Raw genomic sequence first — 16,173 nt, forward strand, 5'->3', positions numbered from 1 at the left:
GCATGCTCCGGGGTGGCGTTTTGATGACGCAGAGATGACTGGAAAACCACACCAGCCTTGTCTTTCAGAGCCTTCTCGACCCCTCCTCCAATGCCATTAGTCTCCAGCCTGAGGCCGTGCAGAGCGCAGGCCCACCAGGCCAGGGGCCTGGAGCCTGGAGCCTGCAGGGAGAACAAGAGGAGGACCCTGGCTCGCCCTCCAGAGTGAATGTATGGACTGGCCCCAGGCCCAGAGCTGACTAGATGAGAATGTTTTGTCTGCTGGGCTGGAGTGGGAATGGCTGAAGGATGCCGTTTGCCCTGGCAGGCCCGGCTGGGCATGGAGCTGGCTTCCCTGCCCAACCCCCTTCCTTCACTTAACACCATTAACTAATCATTCGCCTCTCTGGCCTGAAAACAAAGCCAGCTAACCACCAAGGACAGTCAGTTCTGAATTCTTCTTCCGCTGGAGGAGAGTGAAGCCAGGTGGGGGTGGAGGATTCGTCTCTGCGGTGAAAGGGAAATGAGGTCAGAGCCTAGAGCCCAGGGTGACGTCCCTTCGCATGGCCCCACCAAACAAGCACAGAAGACTGTCCTTTAAGGAAGCCAGTAGCCTGGGGCTGTCTAGGCTGCTCGGAAGTGGGTCATAGCCTCAGGGGACAGATAGCTTTGGGATGGTTTCATGAGGTGGGCACTTTGGGATTCCAAACTAAAGAGGGGTCAGGACCTCGGAGAGGACTCAGGAGTGGAGGCAGGGAGCAGGGTGGAGGGAGTGGAAGGTGAAGGGGATCAGCCCTCAGTTCTTCTTAGAGGCCAGAGGCTAGTGCTCCGGCAGCGCCAGGGGAGAGAAGGTGGCTGCGGGACTTCCAGCAGGACAGGAGTGACAGCCAGCAGAAGGGAGGTGGAGGAGGAGGCCATGGCCGTCTACCCTGCAGGGACCCAGCACCTGGACTGGGTTGGAAGAGCCTGGCTCAGATGTAGGCCAGGGCCAGAAGAGGCCCTGGGGGCAGAGTCCTAATTCTTATTTTTTCCCTTGTTGGGTTGCAGGCAAGAAGGCTGCTTTCCTCCAGCCCCATGGTGGACCTGGGCCCCTCACACATGAGGGGACCCTCCTGCGCATAATGCCCTCTGCGTGTCTCTGGTATAGGTCTGACCACAGGTGCAGAAACTGAGGCCAGGTGGGGTGGGGGTCCTGGTTGGGCTCCTTAGCCACAGTCTCCTGGATGGGTGGAGCTTTCAGCTCATTGTAAGGAGAAGTGGAGCCCTGGGGAGTTGGAGGTAAAAAGACAAGGATGGACCTGTCCCCAGAGGCCATGAAGGGGCAAGACTGGAACCCAAGTGTCCTCTCTCAGTTCCAGCAAAGGGAACTTGGCGACTTCAGACCCACCCTTCTGGATCCAGAGGCCTTGACCAGGATGTGAGGATATGAGAAGGGTGGGTCAGAAGTAGCTCGAGGAAGGAAGCTGATAAAGAGGTGTTTGCAGCTGCTGTGAGGACATGGGGTGGGAGTCCCAACAATCTTGGCAGTTACTGAGACTGGGGAACCCCCTGGCCAGGCCAGATAATAGGATCCGGCCTGGGTCTTTGGAGGGGGTGCGGAAGTTGGAGATTTTTTCCAGAATGTGGGTGTGAGTAGGAGAAGATTATACTGAAGGAGTGAAAACAGGGTGGAAAAGGGTAGGGGGCAGGAAACCGGATACTGTACTGGGGGGTGGATGGAAGATGTGGGGGAAGAGATTGAATCGGGGGAAGCAGCCCCGCTCCCGCCGGATGCTGTCTCACCCATGTCCTTCGCACCTGACCCAGGGCAGGAGGAAGGAGGCACAGCCGGGATGGAGGTGCACCCCACACCACCATGGGAGAGAGGGAGGGTGGCCTTCTGCGCGATGGGAGGGGCTATTTTTAAACTTGGAAAAACCGTGAGTTCATCTCCATTCTGGAGGCTGCAAAGGCCCCATTGTACAGGGGTCTAGAGAGGGGGAGCGGGGGGAGGGGGCGACGGGCACAATGGCGAGGATTATGTTGGAGCAGGCAGGGGGGTGGAGGGCGGAGAGCGGGGGAGGGGCTGTCTTCGTCACAGATGGCCTACTGAACTCTGGGGTCGAGCCAGGCTGGGGCTTGAACTGGGGGGCGGGGCCCACCCTCACAAAGATCCCCGTTAGGGAACTGGGGTCTCTGACATCCGGTGGCCCATCCTGGGGAGGGGGCTGACGGTGGGATTCCCACAGCCTGGCTTTCCCAGGGACCGCAGGGTCTGTTCCCAGGCTCCCAGCATTCCGACGACTCCCCTGAGAGCTGCTGGCCTCTTCCCTCAGCCCCTTCCCTGCCAGGGGGTGGGGGGAGAGAAGGAGAAAGAGGATGTGGATGCATCGGGACTCTTCCTGGGGATGATGGACTCTTAAGCCAGAGGCGGGGGTTGGGTGGGCAGCAGTGGGTGGTTAGGGTAGGTTGAGCGGGATCGGAGTCCCCAACCCCGCGGACCCCTCCTCCGACCGACTGGGACTGTCCCTCTCGTACCCCCCGGCCTTAGGAGCCTCCGCACGGGGGCCAGCCCACCTGCCGGACCTCAGGCCTCCGGCACCCAGGGCCTCCACCCAGGGGACCCGGCCGCGGCGGGAAGGCGCCGGCGCTAAGCTCCCCAGGAGCCGGCCTCGAGGTCCCGCCCGGCGGAGGCAGGGGGCGGGGATCCGGCCGCCCGCCCCAACCCAAACATTACCATAAATGCTCAGGCGGCTGCGGGTGGATGGGCGCGCGGGGAGCCTGGGGCTCTCCGGAAGCCCCAGATCCAGTCTCCAGGCCCGACCCAGCGCGGGCCCGCGCAGTGATTCGGTCTGACCAGCCGTCCCCTTTACAAAGCGGTGCAGCGGGGGATGGCAGAGCTGGGGTGGGCGCGGGGACAGGGTGGAGAAAACCCAGGCCGCAGGGGGCGTCTCGGGGCTGCCTCCTGGGTAGGCAATGAGGCTGTGACCTCTGGTTAAAGAAAGAGTGGGGCCCTCTAGCCAGATGGCAGCGTCGGCGCCGCGGGGGCGCGGCTCTGTCTCCCTGCAGCTCTGCGGGCCCCGCTGCTGTCAGCGGTGACACCCTGGGTCTCGGTTCCCCGGCCCCAGCCCCTAATCCCCTTCCCTCTCCTCTGCCCCCAGCCTGCACCTGGGGAATGAAGGGTGATGGGGGCGGAGGGTGGTAGCAGGATGCTGGGAGTTTACACCTCTCCCCTTCAGGGAAGTTCACATCCGCTCCCCAAAATACCACCATCCAGGGAGAGGAATGTCCCCAGAGGGCTCTTCAAATCTGACTTTGAGTCGTCACTGAGGGGAAGGCCGGCTGGTCTACAGGAGGGGGCCTGTGGGAAACCTGGGGGCGCCATGTTGAGGTCTTCTGGCCCCTCTCCTCCCTGAAGGACGCTCCTGCAGTTCCTCTTCCCTGCCACACGGGGCTGCCAGCATCCCAGGGGTAGCCCTGGAGAAGGGGAGCCTTGTTCCGTCCCACCCCGGCGATGCCTGGGACCCTCACTGCTGCTGCCAGGGCTGATCTTGGAGCCGGGAGTAGAGAGGGGAGGAAAGAGGCTGGGCGCGGTGGTTTATGCCTGTAATCCCAGCACTCTGGGAGGCCGAGGCGGGCGGATCACGAGGTCAAGAAATCGAGACCATCCTGGCCAACATGGTGAAACCCCATCTCTACTAAAAATACAAAAATTAGCCGGGCGTGGTCGCGCGCCTGTAGTCCCAGCTACTCGGGAGGCTGAGGCAGGAGAATCGCTTGAACCCAGGAGGTGGCGGTTGGAGTGACCCGAGATCACGCCACTGCACTCCAGCCTGGGCGACAGAGTGAGACTCCGTCTTAAAAAACAAACAAACAAACAAACAAAAAACAACTGTGTTAACAGCTGGCACAGTGGTGTGTACCTGTGGTCCCAGCTACTCGAGAGGCTGAGGTAGGAGGATTGCTTGAGCCCAGTAGTTCAAGGCCAGCCTGCGCAACATATGGAGACCCTCATCTCCAAAAATAAACAAATAAATAATTGTGAAATGCACATAACAGAATACTAACCAGTTTAAACGTCAGCGTTCCGTGGCATTAAGCACATTCACAATGTTGTGCAATTATCACCATAATCAAGTTCCAGAATTTTGTCATCACTCCAAGGAACCAAAATTTGAACCAAGTTTTACCTAACGAACTCCAAAACCTGCGCAGTTTATGTGTAATAATCACAGCTGAATTAAGAGCTCAGTTGTGTGGTAAAGACAGGAAGTGCAACTGGGATTCAGAAAAGGGAGTGTCGATGTGGACTGTGCTGGCTAGGAAAGTCTTTCTGGAAATGTGAAGCCTTCAATGAAAGGTCAGGTTTAGATACGGAGGAGTGAGGAATGATCTTTCGAGGCAGGGGAAATGACACAAGCAAAAAGAGAGAGATGGGACCCACGAAAGGGGCACGTATATGGACAACTACAGAATTTCCCTATCAGAAAGTGTCAGAGCAGCCATCCGGCTAGAAGATGGAGTTGGTGGAGAGGCTAGGGGACTTGTCTTGAGATTATATTCACATAGCAATCCCATTTTTTTTTTTTTTTTTTTGAGACAGGGTCTTGCTCATTTGCCCAGGCTTAAGTGCAGTGGCTCGACCTCGGCTCACTATAACCCCTGCCTCCTGGGTTCAAGCGATTCTTCTGCCTCAGCCTCCCGAGTAGCTGGGATTACAGGCGCACCACCACGCTTGGTTAATTTTTGTATTTTTAGTAGAGATGGGGTTTCACCATGTTGGCCAGGCTGGCCTTGAACTTCTGGCCTCAAGTGATCCGCCCACCTCAGCCTCCCAAACTGCTGGGATTACAGGCGTGAGCCACCTTGCCCAGCCTAGTCCACTACTTTCATTTCCAGTATCCGTTTACTTGGAGTGCATTGAGGATAGCTTTATTTATGTATTTATTTTTACACAGCGCCTGTCAGGGCCTGGGTTTCACTGCCACACACGGGGCAGTGCATGGTGAGCTGAGGCCCCTGGAAGCTCTGGGCACTCGCGGCCACTGGCAAAGCCCGGGATGATTTTCATCCAACCCCGGGCTCCCCAACCACCAGAGGGATGTGGGTGGCTGACGCCGCCAGACCTACCTAAGTGGAGAGGGGGCTAGCTTTAGCTACACCATTACCCCTTGGCATCACCCTTGTGAGTTACATGGCTAAGCAGAAATTCAGCACGGTAGAGGGTGCATGCACGTGGGAGCTTGGGCAGATGAGATGGGCTTAGGTTATAGGGGAACAGCTTAAGATAGGGTGGGCAATGGGGAGCCACTGCAGGTTCTTGAGCAGTGGAAAAACGATGTGACATTGGAATTTAGGTTTACCATGGTTTCTTGATTTCATCTTGGCCTGAGAGCGCCCCCTTGTGCCCCTAGTTTGAATTGTTTTCTCATCCTACAGAGCAGGTGGGAGGATGGGGGACTGAAAAGCGGGATTGATGAATCGCAGAAGCCAGACTCTTGGGTTCTATTTCACTTCATCCTGGGTAATGACAGCCTTGCAACAAAGCTAGGGATGATATGTGGGCAGAGAGGGTTTGAGGTCAAGAGGGGCATTGTAATTCCCTTCTCTGTCTCATAACTCGGTGCATATGTGTATTGTGATTTGGGATACAGCACACTAGTGAGGAACTAAGCTGGGGGCTGGAGACAGGATGATAACTAAAACAAGGGTCATGTGCTTGAGAAACGTACAGTCTCGTGAGGGCGACAGACAAATAAATAATTATAACACAAAGAGCTGCGTACCAGGGTGCAAATATGCACATAAAACGGTTACTTAACCCAGCCTGAGGTGATGAAAGAAGGCTTCTTGGAAGAGTTGATGCCGAGCTTCATTTTAGGTGGTGAATAGGAGGTAACCAGGTAAATGGGGGTGGGTTGTGCTGTCTGAAGTGTGACGGAGCTCGCTATGTGCAGGGGGCTGCTAGGAGTTGGTTAATACTCTGCAAGGGAAGGCTGAGGTTAGTGAAGGATGAGGCCAGATTACAAAGGATTTGTAAGCCATGGTCAATTACTCAGAGCAACAGGCTGTGTATAAACGGTGTTAAGCAGGGGAGCAACCATGAGTGACTTTAAATCCATTAGAGCTCAGGCCCCAGAGGGACAGAACAAAAGGCCCCTCTTACTAAGTTTCCATTTCCCTTCTCAGATCCCTCTTTTCCGTTGGATGATGAGGTTGAAAACAGCCAATCCCTTCTGGGGAGCCTGCCTCCTGCACACAAAGTGTGGCCTTATTTTACCTCCAACGAGCCAGTTTATTTTATCATAATAGTCTCACAGTAGAATGAGAGATACGTGTGGGGATGGGGGCTCTTCCCTTATGTTATCCATATGTGACTGAGATCCCCTTGGCAACCTCTTGGAGGTGGGATACAGCACTTCACCGAGTCCACTAAAAACAATCCTTGCACCAAATCCACGCAGTGGAGTACTATGCAACTGTTAAAAGAATGAGGACAGGCCGGGCGCAGTGGCTCACACCCAACACTTTGGGAGGCCGAGGCGGGCCCATCACTTGAGGTCAGGAGTTCGAGACTAGCCTGGCCAACATGGTGAAACCCTCTCTCTACTAAAAATACAAAAATTAGCCAGGCATGATGGTGCGCGCCTGTGGTCCCAGCTACTCAGGAGGCTGAGGCACAAGAATTGCTTGAACCTGGGAGGTGGAGGTTGCAGTGAGCCAAGATTGTGCCACTGCACTCTAGCCTGGGCAACAGAGCAAGACTGTGTCTCAAAAAAACAGCAACAGAAAAAAAAAAACAAAACAAAAAACAGTGAGGACAATCTCTATACACTGGTGTGGACTGTAATGGAATAAAACCCATTGAATTTGAATAAAATAGGAATCCATGACTCCAAACTGATAATAAAAAGATATCCATAAACAAATAGATGTGAAGGGAAGGCTATTCTTTACAGTCTTTACCAAACATGATTTTAAATTAAAAAGATAGGTATATGGCTGGGCAAGATGGCTCATACCTGTAATCCCAGCACTGTGGGAGGCCAAGACAGGTGGATGGCTTGAGCCCAGGAGTTTGAGACCAGCCTGGGCAACATGACGAAACCCCACCTCTACCGAAAACAAAACAAAACAAATCCAAAAATTAGCTGGGTGTGGTGGCGCACGCCTGTAATCCCAGCTATTCAGGAGGCCAAGGTGGGAGGATCGCTGGAGCCTGGGAAGTCAAGGCTGCAGTGAGACAAGATGGTGCCACTGTACTCTAGCTTGGATGACAGAGCAAGACCTGTCTCAAAATAAATAAATAAATAAAAAACATAAAAATAGCTACCTAAAGAGGGATAGAAGGAACAGCCCTCCACTCTCATAACATCTGTGGAGATAAGGCAGGGTATAAATGAAGGCTGACATATCATATGTCTAAATATTTGAAATATTTGAAAGCTAACTAGCTGTTCGGTATGCTCTATCCTCCTACCTTGACAAATATGCCTTCTAATGACAAAATTTAAAAATGTGTAAAGCTGGCTGGGTGCGGTGGTTCACGCCTGTAATCCCAGCACTTTGGGAGGCCGAGGCAGGCAGATCACTTGACATCAGGAGTTCGAGACCAGCCTGACCAACATGGTGAAACCCTGTCTCTACTAAAAGTACAAAAATTAGCCAGGCGTGGTGGCGCCTGCCTGTAATCCCAGCTACTCGGGAGGCTGAGGCAGGAGAATCACTTGAAACCGGGAGGCAGGGGTTGCAGTGAGCTGAGATTATGTCATTGCACTCCAGCCCGGGCGACAGAGAGATACTTTGTCTCAAAAAAACAAAACAAAACAAAAAAGTAACGCTATGGTTTTTGTATGCTCCAAAGTCAACAAAATATCCAAGATAAGTTAACTTAGCTATTATTGCATATATTATTACATATATTATTGCCTGGGTATGCTTATGATAGACTAGCAATATTTACATGTGTAATAAAGTGATACACAATTCATGATTATATATTTATTCCATAAATTAATTTTCCTTGCCTTCACTTCAGGAAATTCCTTAATTATGTTGTTATAATAAAACATTTCTCATAATTCATGTTCTATTGCCAGTAATGCCAAATTAATTGGCCTTTCTTGAGTCATAGTTGTTCCGACGTCTTCAAAAAAATAATTTTTTTTTTTGAGACAGTCTCGCTCTGTTGCCGAGGCTGGACTGCAGTGGTGCAACCTCAGCAAACTGCACCCTCTGCCTCCCAGGTTCAAGTGATTCTCCTGCTTCAGCCTCCCAAGTAGCTGGGTTTACAGGCATGCACCATCATGCCCAGCTAATTTTTTGTATTTTTAGTAGAGACAAGGTTTCACCATGTCGGCCGGGCTTGTCTCCAGCTCCTGACCTCAAGTGATACACCTGCCTTGGCCTCCTAAACTGCTGGGATTACAGGCGTAAGCCACCGCGCCCCGGCCAATTTTTTTTTTTTTTTTTTGAGACAGGGTCTCACTCTGTCATCCAGGCTGGAGTGCGGTGGTGCCATCTGAGCTCACTGCAACATCTGCAGTGCAGTGCAACCTCTGCAACATGGGCTCAAGTGAGCCTCCCACCTCAGCCTCCCAAGTAGCTGGGATCACAGACACGTGCCACCACGCTCGACTAATTTTTGTTTTCGTTTTTTTGGTAGTGATGGGGTTTTGCCATGTGGCCCAGGCTGGTCTTGAACTCCTGGGCTCAAGGGATTTGCCCACCTCTGCCTCCCAAAATGCTGGGATTACAAGCGTAAGCCACCGTGCCCGGCCTTAAAAAATTAATTTTTTTTGGGGGGGGGGACAGAGTCTTGCTCTGTCACCCAGGATAGAGGGCAATGGGCGCTATCTCGGCTCACTGCAACCTCTGCCTCCTGGGTTCAAGCGATTCTCCCACCTCAGCCTCCTGAGTAGCTGGGATTACAGGTACCCACCATCATGCCCAGCTAATTTTTGTATTTTTGTGGAGACTGGGTTTCCCCATGTTGGCCAGGCTGGTCTTGAAATCCTGACCTCAGGTGATCCACCCGCCTCGGCCTCCCAAAGTTCTGGGATTACAGGCATGAGCCACCACGCCCGGCCAACAAATTAATTTTAATATGGAGAAACTGCTCTGCTGAGGCCTTAGCAAATGAAATTATTACTAATATGCTTAAGCAAGACTTAGACTCAGAAAGGGATCATAAATTTTATATGTCATGTTCAAATATTTTAAAGGGGTTACATATGATAAATATTTGATCCCAGAAAATATTTAAAATATTTTTTTTCCTTATTATTCTTTTTTGAAACAGAGTCTCGCTCTGTCACCCATGCTGGAGTGTAGTAGTGCAGTCTTAGCTCACTGCAGCCTTGAACTTCCAGGCTCAAAGTGTTCCTCCCACCTCAGCCTCCCAAGTAGCTGGGACTTACAGGCATGCATCATCACACTTGGCTAATTTATTTTTTTATTATTATAACATTTATAACAAACATGCACGTGTGTTTTATTTATGTATGTATGTATTTATTTAGTAGCGACACCATGTTGCCCAGTCTGGTCTTGAACTCCTGGCCTCAAGTAATGCACCCACCTCGGCCTCCCAAAGTTCTGGGATTACAAGCGTGAGCCACTGGAGTCTACAATTAGCTTGTACCCCTTCCCTTTTTGTGTGACTATATTATTCTATATGAAACACAGCTGGGTTTTTTTTTTTCTATTTGCATTTTGGTTTTTTCTTTCTCATTTCTATTGATTTAATTTAATTTAATTTTTGAATATAAAGAACATTAGCATTCTTCTAAAAGTCAAAATTAGGTCAGGCGTGGTGGTTCATGCCTGTAATCCCAGCACTTTGGGAGGCCGAGGCGGGTGGATCACAAGGTCAAGGAGTTCAAGACCAGCCTGGCCAAGATGGTGAAACCCCGTCTCTACTAAAACTACAAAAATTAGCCAGGTGCAGTGGCAGGTGCCTGTAATCCCAGCTACTTGGGAGGCTGAGGCAGGAGAATCACTTGAACCTGGGCGGCAGAGGTTGCAGTGGGCCAAGATCATGCCACTGCACTCCAGCCTGGGTGACAGAGTGAGACTCTGTCTCAAAAAAAAAAGTCAACATTATACAAAAACGGTATACTCAAAGGAGTGTCACTTCCTCCCCATCCCTTCCATTCCATTTCTCCACCCGCCACCCCTTGCAGTAATTAATGTTATTTCTGGTTTAACCTTCCTGTGTTTTTATTTTTTCAAAATTAAGCAGCTATCAAGAGAATAAGAAGACAAGCTACACACTGGGAGAAAATATTTGCAATAGACACATCTGATAAAGGACTGTTATCCAAAATATACAAAGGACTCTTTTTTTTTGTTTCTTTTTAATACAGATTCTCACTGTGTTGCCCAGGCTGGAGTGCAGTGGCTATTCGCATGTATGAGCCCACTACTGATCGCCATAGGATTTTTGATCTGCTCTATTTCTTTTTTCTTTTCTTTTTACTTTTTTTTTTTTTTTTTTTTTTTTTTGAGGCAGAGTCTCAGCCTGTCACCAGGCTGGAGTGCAGTGGCACGATCTCGGTTCACTGCAACCTCTGCCTCCCAGGTTCAAGCGATTCTCCTGCCTCAGCCTCCCGAGTAGCTGGGACTACAAGCGCGTGCCACCATGCCCAGCTAATTTTTGTATTTTTTTAGAGATGGAGTTTCACCATGTTGGCCAGGATGGTCTCTATCTCTTGACCTCGTGATCTGCCCACCTTGGCCTCCAAAAGTGCTGGGATTACAGGCATGAGCCACCATGCCCGGCCGATCTGCTCTATTTCTGACCTGGGCTAATTCACCCTTCCTTAGGCAACCTGGTGGTCACCCATTCCTGGGAGGTTACCACATTGATGCCGAACTTAGTGCAGACACCTATTGGTATAGTGCACTACAGCCCAGAACTCCTGGGCTGAAGTGGTCCTCCTGCCTTAGCCTTCTGAGTAGCTGGGACTGTAGGTCTGGCATAAAAGAAACTCTTAAAACTTAAAAATAAGAAAACAACCCAATCTAAAAGTGGGCCCAAAACCTTGACACCTTATTAAAGAAGATATACGGATAGAAAATAAGCATGTGAAATGATGCTCCACACTATATACTGTCAGGGAAATGTAAACTAAAACAGCAACGAGATACCATTACATACTCATTAGAATGGCCAAAATCCAAAACTGACACCGCAAAATGCTGAGGAAGATGAGCAGCAGCAGGAATTATCACTCATTGCTGGTGGGAATGCAAGACGGTACAGCCACTTTAGAAGACAGTTTGGTGATTTCTTGCAAAACTAAAAATACTCATGCTATATTTATGATCCAGCAATTGTGTTCCTTGGTATTTACCCAAATGAGTTGAAGACTTATGTCCACCTGAATGCACATGAATGTTTATAGCAGAGCTTATTCATCATTCCCAAACCTGGAAGCAACCAAGATGTCATTCAATTGATGAATGGATAAATTAGCTAGTACATCCAAACAATGGAATATCGTTTAGTGCTAAAAAGAAATGGGCTATGAAAAGATACGGAGGAAACTTAAATCCATATTGCTAAGAGAAAGAAGCCAATCTGAAAAGGCTACATACTGTACGATTTCAACTATATGACATTCTACAACAGGCAAAACTATGGAAACAGTAAAAAGATCAGTGGTTGCCAGGAGTCTGGGGGGAAGGAGGGATGAATAGGCACAGCACAGAGGATTTTTAGGGCAATGAAACTATTCTCTATAACACTGTATGATGGATAAATGTCATTAAACATTTGTCAAAACCCATAGAATGTACAACACCAAGAGTGAACCCTAATGTAAACTATGGACTTCAGTTCATAATAAAGTATCAATAGTGGCTCATCACTTGTTTAAAAAAAATCCAAATGAGCAGTATTTTGGTTACACTTTTATCAATATTATCCATATTAAACAACCATCTCAAATATCTGTGGGTAGTGCACGTGCAAGGGTAATTTGATTTTCCATTTGAGACCATAATTTGTTCTTTGTGAATCTTCTTAACGCTGCTCAGTCTTCTAGTTTCCCCTTCCTTCCCTCCTTCCTTCCCTCCCTTTCCTTCCTTTCTTCCTTCTTTCCCTTCTTCCCCCTCCTCTCTCTCTTTCTTTGTCTCTTCTCTTCCTTTCTTCTTTCTTCTTTCTTTCTTTGCCTTTCTTTCTTTCTTTTTTCTTTCTTTCTTTCTTTCTTTCTTCTTTCTTTTCTTTTCTTTCTTTCTTTCTTTCCTTCCTTCCTTCCTTCTTTCTTTTTTTTTCTCTCTCTCTCCCTTTTCTTTCTCTCCTTCCTTCCTCTCTCTCTCTTCTCTTTCTCTTTTTCTCTCTTTCTTTCCAGGGTCTCAACCCTGTTGCCCAGGCTGGAGTAAAGTGGTGCGATCACAGCTCACTGCAGCCTCGACTTCCCAAATTCAGGTGATTCTCCCACCTCAGCTTCCCGAGTAGCTGAGACTATAGGCACATGCCACCATGCCCAGCTAATATTTTGTATTTTTAGTAGAGACAGGGTTTCGCCATGTTGCCCAGGTTGGTATTGCACTCCTGGGCTCAAGCGATCCGCCCACCTTGGCCTCCCCAAGTGCTGGAATTTCAGGTGTGAGCCATGGTGCCCAGCCCTTCTAGTTTCTTGTCTAAATTAAACCGACTTGTTTTAACAGCATTTAGCCAGCATTCCCATCATGTATCCAAGAGTAGTTGTAAGGTCAATTGTGATACAGTTTTTTCCAAGATATTTCATCTTTGGGCACATCCAGAATATTGCATATAATCTTTTTATTTTTCCAAAAATGCCATTATTATCAGCACAATTAGGCTGTGTCTTCTAATAACAAGTTCAACTATGTGCCATACAGGGGACATGTCACCAAAAAAATGCTTCTAGATTTTTGGCCAAAATCCTGGCTTGTTCATCTTTATTATCTTTACTAACCGTGTCATTACTGTTATCATCGACTTGCCCTTGACAGTCTTTTAAATCAAAGACTAAAATTGCAAGTAGGTTTTTTCCTTAGTGCAAAACTAGGGAAAACTAGTTTTTCCTTAAGTCAAAACTAGAATATAGCTAGTTAAATACACATGTGTGTTTCTCTATATTTACATATATGCAAATTTAAAGATAAATAGGAATTAATATTGAAAAATGTTCCTCAGCCACATTGCACAAACCACGTTAATTTCTTTTCTTCTTTCTTTCTTTTCTTTTCTTTTCTTTTTTCTTTCTTTCTTTTTTTTTTTGTAAGATGTGTAGGACAGAGTCAGCACGGTGGCTCACGCCTGTAATCCCAACACTTTGGGAGGCCGAGGCGGACAGATCACTTGAGGCCAGGAGTTCAAGACCAGCCTGGCCAACATGGTGAAACCCCGTCTCTACTAAAAATACAAAAGTTAGCTGGATGTGGTGGTGCACGCCTGTAGTCCCAGCTACTGGGGTAGACTGAGGCACAAGAAGCACTTGAGCCTGGGAGGTGGAGGTTGCAGTAAGCTGAGCTCGTGCCACTGCACTCCCGCCTGGGTGACAGAGCGAGACTGTCTCAAACAAACAAGTGCAGAAGAGCTGAAGAGCTTCTTCGGGCCTGAACCGTGTTGTTTGCAGAGCTGACGTTTGGGGCTATAGGCTTTTCCGCACCAGTAACGAGCACTGGATCCTGACTGATAGAGGACCCAGGTGCTCCTTTATGGAGACATTTTTTGTCTATGTTTGTAATACTTGGGGTCCTCTCAAGCTTGGGTGGCACTGGGAGGGAACAGGGTGGAGGGTACAAGGATGAAAGCAAACCTTCTGCGACTGTATCTTTTTATAAAGTTTTGACTTGGGGACCCTGTAAATGATTTGCATAATTAAAAACAAAATAAAAAAAACCAACCTAAAACGTGGCAATAATATAGATTTTACTGAATGCTTGATGAGGAGACGATGGGGAGGGCCATAATATACACAATAGCACAAAACAAAACCCCTGAATTAGACATTCTTTTCTGGTTTTTCCAATCTCTTAATCCTCAGTCCTTCATAGTGTCTAAAAATCCCTTCTATTGTCCCAGCTAGAATCTTACGCTGAGCAAAACAAAACTAAACAAAAAAACCCCTGAAGTTAGCACAACAGCAGAAACCAGCTGCCGCCAGAGCAGGCCTCCAGAGGGCTTTACACTACATCTTCCATTAGAAAATACTGCAAGGATAGGGCTTCTAGGTGTTCAGCTTTCTCAATATCTGGCTTATTTTCTTCTCAATCCCTGGGACTAACATTGTCAAACAATTTGAACTGCCTCCCCAAAGCCAGCTGGAGTCTTTGTCCCTGCCCAAAGCAGGATTACCTGCTAGGTTTCCTGGGAGTCAAGGGTTGTAGCTCATTAAAGAGGGCTTTGGATTAGTGAGTCTCAAATCACTCAAAGGGGAGGTCTTGGTCCTAAACGAATGGAAATCCTCTCTTAGAGGATCCTGCCAACTCTGAGAAGGCCTTTACATGCTTCTTGGTGTGGAAAACTGGCCAGTTAATTGCACACAGTGCAGGCACAGCACGTTTGCCAAGTTTGACTTTGGACATATTGTGTAGGAAGCACCAGTGGGATACCCATGAACCGTTCATGTCCAGGAAGCAGCCTGGAGCCTGAACTTTGCAGGACAGGTTCAGGCTGAAGACACAAATTCAGAAATCATTGTGTATACAGGAGAGGAGGCTATGATGGAAACAGAAAGAATATAGGAAAGGGTAATGCTTCTGAGGCCAAGGGTGGAGGAAGTGGTCAGTGGTGTCAAGTGCTGGAGGAAGATTGATTAATAACAACATAGTGTTCACTGGACAAGTAAGATCCCTGAAGAGGAGATGGTACGGGCGATGGGATCAACTATCTTGAAAGGGAGGTGGGCACATTCTCCAAGATTTGACACTGGCGGGAGGATGCGAGTAGGAAAATAAAAACATCAGCAACACATCACAACACAACAAACCATAACCTGGGCAGGGCCTGAGAGCAGGGAGAGAGAAAGGGTAGGAATAAGCCAGAGGAGTTTCAGCGACTGCAGTCCTTCCTCTGCACTATAGCGTACCCCTACCACGACCCCAAGGCCTCAGTAAAGGTTTGCTGCACACCTCAGCTTCTTATCAGTGATGCTTTGGAGAATGAAGGACTCTGAGGCAGTGTTCAGGGCAGACTGAAGGGGGACGGACACTTTCAGGAGCCCAGGAGTGGAGACAGAGAATTCAACTCAAGTAGGAAATTCAGCAAAGGTGACCAGGGGAAAGATAAGTCCACTAGGAGTCTGCTAAGCATCCTTGGAGTTAGTAGAAAACACCAGGATTCCAATATATTTGGGATGGGGTTTCAAATATATTTTGACTATTGTTTGAGTATTAAAGAAAAGGACAGGGCCGGGCTTGGTGGCTCACGCCTGTAATCTCAGCACTTTGGGAGGCCGAGGCGGGTGGATCACGAGGTTCAGGAGTTCGAGGCCAGCCTGGCCAACATGGAGACCTCGTCTCTACTAAAAATACAAAAATTAGCCGGGTGAGGTGGTGGGCGCCTGTACTACCCGGGAGGCTGAGGCAGGAGAATCGCTTGAACCCGGGAGGCAGAGGTTGCAGTGAGCCGAGATGGCGCCACTGCACTCTAGGGTAGGAAGGCCCAGGGTAGGAAGCTGAGCGGTTTCTAAATCTGTAGCCCCTTTTTCTCAATGACAATGAAGTAATCTTCCGAGATGTTGAAAAACCTGGTGAGGAAAGTTTGGAATAGCAGTTTGGGAATCCCCTGTAATAATCTGCTTTCCCTTGTGAACAGCAGGCAGTGTCTTAAAATTTTTTTGTATCCTCAATGCACTGCAGGAGTTCAATAAATGATAGAATAGATGAATAAATAGAAGAGAATGAGGAGACGGATCTGAGCAGGCTGCGAAGGCGGTGCTATTCCAAAGCCCAGCCCAGAGGCAGTGACCTCCGACCCAAGCCAAAAAAAAAGCTCGCGTTCAGAGGCCGGGAGAAAGAACAGCTCCCAAATTGAGGGGAGTCCAAGACCCTGCTCTTTTAGAGGGTGGGGCTAGGAGAGCGTATTTCGACGCTGCCCGCCAACGAACCAATCCCCGCCTAAAGGGGGAAGGGATTTAATCTGTCGCCTCTCCTTCCCTTTGGAAAGTAAATGCGTTCGGGCGCCATTCAAACGGACCAATGAGTGATCGACGTTGTTGTGGTTGGCCTTCACCGATTG

At 48.9% G+C, this 16,173-nt stretch overlaps 1 non-coding gene across 1 annotated transcript; it reads right to left on the reverse strand.

Moving 5' to 3' along the window:
* Window positions 1-4,916: 4,916 nt before the first annotated feature.
* Window positions 4,917-5,033, reverse strand: LOC115936413 (small nucleolar RNA ACA64). The gene has a single exon (XR_004071898.1). It is a non-coding gene; the product is annotated as a small nucleolar RNA ACA64 (small nucleolar RNA).
* Between the last annotated feature and the right edge of the window lie 11,140 nt (window positions 5,034-16,173).

This window comes from Gorilla gorilla, chromosome 9 (assembly GCF_029281585.2).
Source record: "Gorilla gorilla gorilla isolate KB3781 chromosome 9, NHGRI_mGorGor1-v2.1_pri, whole genome shotgun sequence".
Lineage (NCBI taxonomy): Eukaryota > Metazoa > Chordata > Mammalia > Primates > Hominidae > Gorilla > Gorilla gorilla.